At 43.0% G+C, this 12,780-nt stretch overlaps 1 long non-coding RNA gene across 1 annotated transcript; it reads left to right on the top strand.

The window, feature by feature from the left end:
• Positions 1-585: 585 nt before the first annotated feature.
• On the top strand, positions 586-12,279 carry LOC133382004 (uncharacterized). Its single transcript, XR_009761767.1, has 3 exons — positions 586-627; positions 6,299-6,496; positions 12,184-12,279. It is a non-coding gene; the product is annotated as an uncharacterized LOC133382004 (long non-coding RNA).
• The last annotated feature ends 501 nt before the right edge of the window (positions 12,280-12,780 follow it).

Consider the following 12,780-nt stretch of genomic DNA (forward strand, 5'->3'; position numbering starts at 1 on the left):
TTAGAAGTTAAAATTAGACACACACCCCTCACCCTCTGCTTTATGTGTGAGTGGACATATGAATAAACAAAAGTGCCTTTTTGGGCCTAGGAATGGGAGACCTATCCACCACCAGAGAGTTTTCTGTACAAGCCTAATTTCAAATGAACAGGGGTTGTACAAGATGATGGCACCCCTGCACCCTATGAGAATGAACAGGAAGGCAATTAAGCGCCATTTCAACTTGTTTGGGGTTGGTGTCGTCATTTACACCAGTGGGTTTTTGTTTTGTGTGGGTTTTTTTGCTTGTTCCCAGAGGCAGTCATGAATAGTAAAGTCCACTGTTGCTAATTCTCTCATCCATTCCTCCACTGTCCGGCTGTGCCCTTTCCCAGCAGAAGATTGAGGGCAAACCCAGGAATTCCTTCCTCTGTGTGTTTTTGTCAGCCCAGTCGTCCGTCCCTGGCTTGCGTCAAGCCCTGGCTGAGCTTAGATTTCCTTCCCTGCGATAAGCAGGCTGCGCACGCACACATCGACACACACATACACACACCTCTCCATGGCAACATTACACACATAGACATTAAACAGTGTTTTACTTCGGAAGTCTGCAAAGCCGCAGGACGTCACTGTGGTTGCTGCAGTTATGTGAGGCCTATAATATAACACTTAATTCAGTGCAGGTTGCCTGGCGGGGAGTAGTAGGGGCTATTTTTTCTCTCCTAAATGCAAATCTTTGTAATCTGAGCAACCTTCCTGGCTGCCGCCACCACCCAGCCCCCCAAACCCTAAGAGGGCTATGTATGTGTGTTTTGTCACTTCCATAGTAACAAATCATGTTGTTGTCTCTGGGTATTCCCTGTCGTTTGTCATGTCCCTACAATCGCAAACGCTGTAGTTTCACTCCTTTGTGTTTTGTGGGGAAACTCATACAACCTGGCAGCTAAAATATTAGCTGCACCCAGCAAGCCACCCCCTCCCCAGTTAGTGTGTATGTGTGGGGTGGGAATGGCCTTCAAAAGTAAGTGGCTGTGTGCTACCAGCCTAAGTATGTGGAGACGCACAGACAGGCCAAGAAAGCAAGATTCTTACAGTATTTCTGCTCTACCAACTTAGGGTGGTTTTAATAGTAATGATTTCCCCTCCCAGGGAGGAACCTCTAGGAACTATTAGGAACATAGGAAACTGCCTTATACCAAATCAGACTATTGGTCCATCTAGCTCAGTACTGTCTATACACTGACTGGGAACAGCTCTGCAGGGTTTCAGGAAGGAGTCTCTCCCAGCCATGAATGGAGATGCCAGGGATTCAACTTGGGACTTTTTGCATGTGATGCTCTACCACTGAGCTATGGCCCTTCCCCATTGTGTGGGGGGCACTACTCATGTCTCACAGACACCTCTCAGCAACCCCACTTACAATCACACCTTTCCATACAATTCGTAATGTTCTTTGGATAATGTATGACAGTGAAACTGGTATAAAAGAGATATGTGTTGCGTAGAACTGTTTGTAATGTGGTCTGAGGCTCTGAGCTCTCAACCACAAAAGTTGGGTACACACTGTACCTTTAAAGCACATTCAAAACACATTCTCCCCACCTCAAAAATCCTGGGAACTGTATTTTACCCCTCACAGAGCTACAACACACCCAAAAAACTACAGTTCCCAAGATTCTTTGAGAGAGAGAGAGAAAAGTGCTTTGAATGTGCTTTAAAGGTATGGTGTATATACAACCAAATTCTCAGGGTAGAAACACACTTACTGTTTTGCTGGTTCCAGTGTGTCTCCACCTCTCTGTTCGGAAAATGGAGGCATACAAATCTAGTCAAATCCCACTCCTTTTTACTGTAAAACCTACTGGGAGCAGCTTGAGTGCATTTTTAAAAAAATTTAGCTTCAAAGAGATTTCACAACTGATTGGCAGATCAACCGTTCCCCCACCAGGTGTGGCTAATGGAAATGCTTTGATCTGATGACAAGTGTGTTTATAGACTCAACTGACTCCTAGAGTTGAGCATGTGGAGATTATCTATCAGCTCATTTGTGGACTGTGATATCCATTTGAGGAATGGATGTGACTGCTGAGTCAAAATGGTGCAGCAGATGAACAAATCATAGAGCTGAGCTTGGAACCACCAGAATCTGGACTGGAAGAGTTACATGATTTGCATTTGAGTCTTGACTGGATGTATAATTTAACCATGTAATGATTGATAACAGCTTTAGGAGGGATAGCCAGGGTGGGGCAGTGGGGATGGGTGAAATAACAATCAAATGCATGAATCCTATGATAATTAACACAGACTGTTCTTTTTGCATTTCATTGTCATCCCGCCCTCTTCCATATCCTTGTGTGTATTTTGTGCACCTAAAGAACCAGAAACCTTATGCCATTATAAATCTGTTGGACTTTAAAGTGCCACGAGATGTGTTGTTTTTATCTTTATTGATGGATCCTTCACTATAGTAGCAGCCCTGTAGCCAGCCTTCATTATTAAGTGGGGCAGCCGCATTTCTAGATGGCCTTCGGCTCCTGAGATGTATGTTTTCAGAACCCACGCTATTCTTGTGATTTAAATGTGTTTTAATTCATTTTAATATTGTATTTTAGATTTTGTAACCCACCCTGGGACCTATTGGTGAAGAGTGGACATTAAATAATAATAATTTATTATGCAGAACTTAAAAAGAAGTATTAGTTTCCTGCCAAATAAAAGCAGTGACACTTAAGTAAGCCCTGCCTAACTGCTTAAAAAAAGGATCAGAGGGGGAAAGAAAGAATTACAACACAATCTTTTTCTATGTTCACTCAAAAGTCCCATTGATTTTCAACACAATCCTAACCACGTCTACTCAAAAGTAAGTCCTACTGAATTCAATGGGGTTAACTCCCTGGTATGTGGAATTAGCATTGCAGCTTTACTCCCAGAAAAAAATAATATTGGGAAGGTTTTCAAAATAGGTTATGAATAAGATAAATAAGCTGCCCTCTTCAACAATCCAGTTAAATGTAAAGTTGTTTGACACCTTAATTTTTTATTTTTTATTTTTAAAAGATCCTCCGTGGCGCAGAGTGGTAAGCGGTGGTAATGCAGCCGAAAGCTCTGCTCACGGCTGGAGTTTGATTCCAACGGAAGGAGGAAGTCGAATCTCCGGTAAAAGGGGTTGAGGTCCACTCAGCCTTCCATCCATCCATGGTTGGTAAAATGAGTACCCGGCATATGCTGGGGGGTAAAGAAAGGCCAGGGAAGGAACTGGCAATCCCACCCCAAATATACGGTCTGCCTAGTAAACATTGCAAGATGTCACCCTAAGACTCGGAAATGACTCGCACTACAAGTGCAGGGACACCTTTACCTTTTACATTTTTTAAAACTTCTGTTCAAAATTTTTTTGAAAGATAAAAAGTATAATATACCACTTTTTGCAAGTAATTAAAAAACCTGAATGTGCACTTTTATGCCTACCAAGATCCTGCTGTGATTTTCTGTTGTAGTGCAATCCTACGCATGCTTACTCAGAAGCAAGTCTCAATCCTGTACAGAGAACGTACTCTTTATGCTGCTGAAAGCTATATATTTACTGAATTCTTTATGTGAGACAAGCAGGAAAAGGAAACTGTTCTCAGAACCTGAAATGAGGTTTAGCTATTGCTATTGTCAAGCACAACCCTGACTTCACTTATTGGCTGAAAACCTGAAAGGGCAGGGATTAGAGCAGCATGTACTAACAGACGTTGTGGTGTGTGTGATATTTTGGTTTATAATTTTTGAACAAGACCACCTAGACAATTTTTTTTCAAATGAAAGCTAAGAGTCCAAAGATTAAGGTGAGTCACCCAGAGAGGACCCAAAAAAACTGGAATCTCCAGGCGAAAACCAGACACCTGGCAACCCTAATTCTGCAAGGTGTGAGTGATGCTCTGCAAGCAGCTCTCCTAAAGGAAAGTCACTTGCTGAGCACTACCTGCACACAATCACCCCTTCTACCTAACATGTCAGCTTTTTCATTCTGCAGCATGTGGGTTATGCTCCACGAGCAGCTTTCCTTTGGGAAAGCTGTTTATCAGGGCCGGTTCTAAAGAGTAGCCAGGTGGGGGGCCGCCTGGGTGCCCCTGAGGGGCCCTTCTGCTCCCTTTTTGCAATCTGTGGCAGGATTGCTGCAATGGATTGCAGAACAGGAGCTTCCGCCTGCCCGCCATTCCCTCGCCCCACCTACCTGTCTCCTGCCTTTTAGCATTGCCCTTAATTAAGATGGCAGCCAAGGTTTCCCTAAGATGCTGAAGCCCCTGCCGCCATCTTGGTTGATGGCAGAGATGCGCGCGCATAGCACACATGCGTGCCATCAACCAAGATGGCAGCGGAGGCGGCTTCATCCCCTTAGGGAAACAGTGGCCGCCATCTTGGTTAATGGCAATGCTAAAAGACAGGAGACAGGTAGATGGCGGGCATGGGGGGCATGTACACATGCACACATGCTGGGGGCCAGGGCAAGCTGATGCCCAAGGGCCCCAGCATGCCTGGGGCCGGCCCTGCTGTTTGTGGAACATAATCAACAGCTGTTTGGTGAAGCAGTTGAGCAAAGAGTAACTCAGGTTAGATATTTTTTCAGATCACTTTAAATTATCTCTTTATTTCACCCTTTAGCAATAAGCACCCTGTCCTGCTCTACTCATCATAATAACAAAAAAACAATACTTCTAACTGCAGGCAAACAAACATGCTTCTTTGCTGCTGGCTGGACAGTGAACACAACTGAAACTGAATCAGAGCAAAGGAAAGTCCAAGGGATGAAATCTAACTCTAGCCCATTATACAAAGTTCTAATATTTAAGTCTTCAAGGATTATTATGTTACTATACAGGCTGTGTCCCCCCCCCCCCGATCACTTAAGTAATTATAGGGTGATTGTGATCATACAAAATTCACCCTCAATCAGGGAAAGTCTTGAGTGAGCAGACTCTTGGGGGCTCTTCCACATGAGGCTTTTGTTGTGCATTCGCCCTGACTTATTCACTGAAGTTTTCAGAGGGTTCTGTTAGTAAATTGCTCCTGTTCTTAAAACAAGCTATCATGCTTTAAATGGAGGCTGTCATTGTCCATCATGTCACAATTAAAAATACAATGTTCCCAAAAAAACATCCAGGGGGGAGGCAAAGTACAGCTTTGGGGTGAGGGTGGTGTACTTATTTGCCCCATCCTGGCTACAAGGGATAAATAATACTGAGGCCCATATTATGAAAATACTGGCAATTAAATATTACATATAATGGACTGCTCTTATTAGTACTTTTGTAACACATTTTGTATTAATTCCATAAATATTCAGGAATGCTGCTATAACCAATTCTTGGGATGTGAACACATGTGAACAGTACTCCAGTGGTGTGGTTCTTTTCTTTTAAAAGTGAAGCTGCTATGGGAAGAGGAAATTTAGAGCAGAGAAATGATGTAGGCAAGGGAGGGGGGAAGCGGGACTTTGCTGTTGCCCCACCCACCATTTCATTGCTCTGAATCTCCTCTCCAACACAGCAGTGCCCCTCCACCTGCCCTCATGGGGTTTCAAATACATGTTTGGTTTCACATGTAGTGTGTACAGAACCCCTGTCATTTTATAACTGAGATGGCCAAACAGTAGCCCATATAGGCCACATCTGACCCTGGATTTCCTCAGTTTCCCCCCTCACCATTCCATACTGGGAGTGCAGGGTATGCCATTGCCTTTTAGCTAACAGTCACTCCCTTTTCTGTCCTGAAAGGCGGGGCCCTTGCCAGAGAAGAAGCGATGGGACACCTCACACCAGCAGTCCAACGAGGCTTGAGGGGTTTGTTTGGTCTGCATTTTTAACTGAACAGACCTGGCTGTAGTTCCTGAACTAATATGTGGATCAGAACACAGTTATCCTTCCGTTTTTGCACTTCTCTGAATTTTGGTATATAATTCAGCTCAAAAGTGAACATTAAAATGTGTATTATAGGTTAAAATGTGTTTAAAATGCATATATTAGGATAGATTTAATTATTTATTAAAATTTATTAAATTGATATCCCATCCTTCCTCCCGAAGGAGCCCAGGGCAGCAAACACAACAATTTAACATAATTTTTTAAAATATTCTAAAAACAGTTACAGTTAAAACATTCTAAAAACTGCACATAAAAACATTCTAAAAACAAATGCAAATAAAAAATATTCTTCTGCGTAAGGTGCATACAAATAATGTATTTTAGAGTATAATACATACAAAAATGTGTACTTTAAAAAAATGTTGAAAAATAATGTTCATTTTTATGTGTCTGTTTTTTTAAAAACATAGCAAATTGATGTGGAAGCAGGATGGAAAGAATTAACACAGACAAAACACAGGCCAGAAATAGACTGATCCGTCCGTCCCTATGAGGGGTATCAGGAGGACTGCAAGAGTCGCACACCATTTCAGGAAATGAGAGATCTCCTAAAGGCCTTTGCTATCACACAGAGACTTCCACAACAACTTCTCATGTCGGAAAGAGAGGTGAGCTTGCCAGTGTCAAAGTTGTGTATGTTGTTCCCAGTCCCAACACTCACTTGGTGAAAAGCAGCTTGTGAGAAAATCATGCTGGAGCAGGAAGGAGTAATGATGATGTCATATGGATGATGGGGTAGGGAATCTTTCTCCTCCTGAGCAGCTTGGCTAGGCAAGGTATTTGGCCCTCTAGGCTGAAGAAGTTAGCCATCACAACATGGAACCTTGGGTTTTATATATATTGATAGTGAAGCAAAGCAGTGACCTTGGATAACTTGCCTTGGGTGGCAGTGGCCCTGTGGATTGGCTAAAAAAGACTGATTAATAAAGAGGGTTGCAACAGGAGGCAATCATTGGACTTGAGCGGGGAGGGGGGCAAGATTTGATCTCCGCTTAGTGTCCTTTAGCTCGTCTGCACAGAAACTGCTCAGAGGCTGATGTTCACACCTGCAGACTTGCTGAATGCACTCTGCAAAATCACATCAGTCACCACATGTACACTTCCAGGGCCACATGCAGAAGAGAACAAAACCCATTTCCAGCTGTGGATCAAACGAGATGTTATGGTGGCAGCCATTTTTTTTATTTATATGTGTGCCCTGTTCACCCATAAACAGTATAAAGTGAGGTCTGCTTTTAACATCAAGAGTGGCACAGAGGTGAGCGGAGCCCCGCGTTATCTTCTCATATTCCATAACTTTACTTCATGCACTTTTCTCACCCAGCCTGGCTCACTTCTAGAATTGGAGCCAGGCTGAGAGAAAAGTGCCTGAGATGATAGATTGTGGGGAATTAAGGGGAGGAAGGGCTCAGCTTCCCTCACCCATATATTCCTTTTAATGTTAATACAACACCTGCCTTACCCCACATTTTATATATGAACAGGAAAGATGTAAATAAACAACTGTGGTTGTGACCATCACACTAGTTTGACCCTTAGAATGTGCTTTTAAAAAGCTGAGGCAGGCAAGTTGTTTGGGGAAGAATCTTAACCACTATTTGAACAATATAGACTTTAATTCACTTGGATATGTCTCAAACTATTATTAGAGTAGTATTAACAGAATAAAAACAAACTTCTGCTTGTTTTTACTTGCTATTTTGTCTACTGAAGGCCCATATTAGGTAATATGGGCAACAACTAGTTACCTGAAATCAAATCTATTGTTCTTGCCTCTGATTCCTTTATTCTCAAGAACAATATATAATACATACTTATTTTGTTCTTTCCTGAAAAGTTAGATCTGATAAAGCATAATCCAGAAGCTTACAATACATTAGATAAATTAGTCTAAAGTACATTTTCAAAGAAAAGTAATTAATAGACCACTATCAAAATAAAAGGTGGTAGTGTTCCACTGGGCCTTTGCAAAAGCTGTTCAACAACTTTCATGAATTACCTGGACGTATTAATAATATGGTGTCTTAAAATTGTGATTGTCATACACAGACACACACACAAAGGGTTAAGCAGCACAAGTCTTCTCTGGAGTATTGCTGCCTCTCAATGACTGGCGTCACAATGGGTTGCTATGGTACATTCCTAAATAAAATTATTGGGAGGTTTTAAATTTCCTTCATGCTCCAAATCAGCATAAACAAGAGCAGAGGAGAACCAATGCGCTGAGCATGTGGGAAGGGAGATCTGTTCTTACTTTCTCTGTCTGGGTTTCTCATTTGTGAGTCGTGGCATGGCCTTTTTTGCACTCATATGTGATATCGATAGCCCAGTTCACACTGGCATCTGGAAATAGACTTTTTTCACCCAATATTCATGTGGTGAAATGACATTTTGAACGCACTTCCATACATTAAGACTGTAGTTAGCACAATCTTAAAGATGTTTCCAAAACATGATAAACCCTGTCGAAGCCCTGGTTGATCTTTTGAATATGGAGATGACCTGGGCAATTGTCATAATTGCACCTGAGTGTCCATTCATGACTAGCAGAGCTGAGAAAGCTCCATGGTATACCCCAGAGCTAAGAGCAATGAAGCAAGAAGGGAGATGGCTTGAGCGCAGGTGGAGAAAAACTCTCAGTGAATGTAATCGAACACTGGTATATGCTCATGTTCAAGCCTACTCAGTGGCAGAGAAGGCAGTGAAGAAAACTTACTGGTCTGAGTCCTTTGCATCCTCAGTTTGCCATTCAGCAGAGCTGTTAAGAGTGGCTAAGGGCATATTACATACTGGCCCTATGGAGGAGGTAGAGCCATGTTAAGTAAGCATTTTGAGGATAAAATTGCTTCCATCGAAATCCAGCCAGGTGAGGTGTCTGGAGCACTTTCTTGTCCGATGTCATTGGATGAATTTCAGGTACTGAGGTTATGGAAAAATTACTTGGTCAGGTTTGTCCAACTGCTTATGTCTTGGACCCTTGTCCTTCATGGCTGATAAAATCTGGCAGGGAGGGGACAGTTGGATGGGCCAGGGAAATAATAAATGCTTCTCTTCAAGAAGGAGTAGTCCCAGGCTGCCTAATGGAGATGGTAGTAAGACCACTCCTGAAGAAGCCTTCCCTGGACCCAGAAGATCCTAATAATTTTAGACCAGAGGCAAATGTCACCTTTCTGGGCAAAGTTTCTTGACAGGGTGGTTGTCAATCAGATCCAGGAACTCTTGGAGGAGACCGGTTTTATAGATCCGTTTCAATAGGGATTCAGGCATGGGTTTGGTAGAGAAACTACCTTGGTCATCCTGTGTCAGGAGAGAGACAGTGGGAGCATGACTCTGTTTCCTGACTCCTAACTGAGCAGAGCAGAGGGAGCTGTATCAGCTGGTCCACAGGAGAGGAGATACAAGCAAGCCAGCTTTCAGAGAGCGAGCGAACAGAGTGAGCGAACAGGGAGAGCAAACAGGAGTTTGACGAAGGACTTCGACAGGAGAGGTCAAGGGGGAGGTCCCCCCCAAAAAAGATTTTTTAAAATTACTAATTCTTCTTGTACAGCACACTGCATACCAGTGAGACTCTCAAGTTTACCCTGAAGTAGGATAAAGCACAGGCCACTCCAAAACAAGTAGTTAGAAAGAAACAAAAGGTAGAAGAGAGTATGAACGAGAAGGATACTCCAGTGGTTGTGAACTGCAAGGTGTGTGCCATGTTTGTTTTCTTGCCCGAGAACAACATGGCAACAAGTGGAAGCTCGTGGCACTGTTGGAAGAAAAAGTGAGAGGCCTGGAATGGCAGGTGGCCACACTGAGGACTATAAGAGAAGATAAAGAGTTCTTAAACAGAACATTGGAACAACAGCAGCAAAGAGAAGTGGAGGCGGAAGAACAACAGTATGTGGTAGCAGAAGAGGAGACTGCTTTGGAGAGGAACAACGAAGTGGAGGAAACTCCATGGGAAATGGTGACAGGAGCAGAAGAGCTAGAAGACACCCTTCACCAGTGGAACTATGGAACCGCTTTCAACCACTCGAGGATGAGACTGGAGAAAAATTACAGGAGTCTTCGTGTGACAACAAGCAAGAGGCTGAAGCTCAATCAAGCAGGGGCAATGAAACCACATCCCACAACAAGAAGAGATTAATACTAGTAGTGGGAGACTCCCTACTGCATGGGATCGAAACCAAAGTATGCCGAGAAGATCCGTGGACTCGCCAGGTATGCTGTCTACCAGGAGGACGGATTAGAGATGTGACGGAAAGGTTGCCATCACTCATCAAGCCCACCGACAAGTATCCCTTTCTCCTCATCCATGTGGGAACAAATGATACTACCAAATGGAGCTATGAAGAAATCACATCAGACTTAAAAGCTCTGGGAAGGAAACTCAAGGACTTTGGGGCCTAGATAGTTTTTTCATCCATCCTTCCAGTACTTAGAAGAGTAGAAAGGGAAAGAAAAATACTCTGTGTGAATGAATGGCTACTTTTTTATTAACAACTTGGATGAGGAGGTACAGAGCATGCTTATCAAATTTGCAGATGATACAAAATTGGGGGGCACAGCTAATACCATGGAAGACAGAAACAAAATTCAAAGGGACCTTAATAGGCTGGAGCATTGGGCTGAAAACAACAGAATGAAATTCAACAGGGATAAATGCAAAGTTCTACACTTAGGAAAAAGAAACCAAATGCTCAGTTATAAAATGGGGGATACTTGGCTCAGCAATACGACATGTGAGAAGGATCTTGGAATTGTTGTAGATCACAAGCTGAATATGAGCCAACATTGTGATGTGGTTGCAAAAAAGGCAAATGCTATATTAGGCTGCATTAAGAGAAGTATCATTTCCAAATCACGTGAAGTATTAGTTCCCCTCTATTCAGCACTGGTTAGGCCTCATATTGAGTACTGTGTACAGTTCTGGTCTCCGCACTTCAAGAAGGATGCAGACAAACTGGTTCAGAGGAGGGCAACAAGGATGATCAGGGGACTGGAAACAAAGCCCTATGAGGAGAGACTGAAAGAACTGGGCATGTTTAGCCTGGAGAAGAGAAGACTGAGGGGAGATATGATAGTACATGAAAGGTTGTCACATAGAGGAGGGCTGGGATCTCTTCTCAATTGCCCCAGAGTGCAGGACACAGAATAATAGGCTCAAGTTGCAGGAAGCCAAATTTCAACTGGACATCAGGAAAAACTTCCTAACAGAGCCATATGACAATGGAACCAATTACCAAGATGGCGGCCGAGGTTTCCTTTGGAACCTGCCCTGGGGGCACGACACTGTGGTGATTCCATGGTGTTTTTTGGGAAGCATTGTTCAGCTGCATAGGTTCTCCAGTATGGGGCCCTGCAGGAGTTGATTCTGTCCCCCATGATGTTTAGCATCTACATTTAACCACTGAGTGGGGGTCATACAGAGTTTTGGGTGCATTGTCCAAAGTATGCTGATGACTCGTAGCTCTATTTGTCCTTGCCATCTTCTGCAGGTGAGGCAGTGGTTGCGAGAATGGACTGGGTGGGGGCCAATAAACTGAAGCTTAATCCAAACAAGAGTGAGATGATCTTGACGGGTAATTCCTCTGACCGGCTAAGTGGTGTGCAGTCTAGGTGGGGTCACATTCCCTTTGAAGGAGTGGGTTCATCATTTCGGGGGTTCTCCTGGATCCATTGCTGTTGCTTGAGGCACAGGCGGCCTCAGTTGCGCAGTGTGCCTTCCATCAGCTTAGGCTGGTGGCCCAATGTGACCTTATCTGGACAGAGATAACGTGACTATAGTAACCTATGCTCTGGTAACATATGGGTTGGATTATTGCAATGTGCCTTATATGGGGCTGCCTTTGAAAACAAAGGCAGGGTGTTCCCAAGATCATTACGCTGTGTGAAAATTTCCCCCTCTCCCACCCAATTATTCTTTTTAACTGTTACATTTCACACTGACTAGAACACTTAGTGGTCTTTATTGTTATCATACATATGCATGCACATATACATCCCTACTTCACAAGTTTTTCCCTTTCTTTGTACATTTTCACACTTGTTGCCCCCAGATGTTATTGGACTCCAACTCCCATCTGCCCTAGCCAGCAAGGCCAGTGGTCAGGAATGATGGGAGTTGTAGCCCAAACCATCTGGAAGGCCGCAGTTTCCCCATCTCTAGATAAAGGTTTTCATGCATTACAATATATGAGCATACTGAATATGATGTTCTAAGAAAGAAAGCAAATGCAGTTCAGTTAGATGGTGCGGTGGAATCTCCAGTGTATCACTGATTTTTTTTTTAACCTTTTGTTTTTATTAGAACATTTCATTCACTTCCTTACTTCCTTTTTCACTTGGGCCAGCAATCAGATGCAGACCAAGACAAAATTCTTGCAGAACTCCTGGAATGTGCCAACTAAAGTTAAGCACTTTTTTCTTTTTCTTTTTAAAAGGTCTATTTCAGTTTGATAGTTCAGCATGTGCTTAAACATCTCCCATGGAAATTAATGGAATTTATTTAGAAGTGTCTCATACTGGCAGGGATTGCATCTTGTTAGTAAGCAGTGAACTTTCTGAAGTTCAGAGTTCTTGCTTTTTGTGCATCATGAGATCCTTTTTTCTGTAAGAAAATGAATGGCATGAAGAAAGTTTCTAGGAAATGTTTCTCATGGCACAGGAATGTCAGTATCCAGTGGGACGATGGGGTTAAAACAAACAGAAGGTAGTTAATTCTAACCAGAATATGACTAATCTTTGCCATGAATGGTAGTGAAGACCAAAAATGTGACATAAATGGGACGGGAAACCACATGGAAAATGGGTCTGTTCTGTGGAGAAGACCAGGTATGTCTCCCCACCATTTCTTATGCTGGTTTGTATAATTATTTTTCATAATCCATACAGGAGTTTTAATCAG

This window comes from Rhineura floridana, chromosome 3, assembly GCF_030035675.1.
Source record: "Rhineura floridana isolate rRhiFlo1 chromosome 3, rRhiFlo1.hap2, whole genome shotgun sequence".
Taxonomy (NCBI): Eukaryota; Metazoa; Chordata; class Lepidosauria; order Squamata; family Rhineuridae; genus Rhineura; species Rhineura floridana.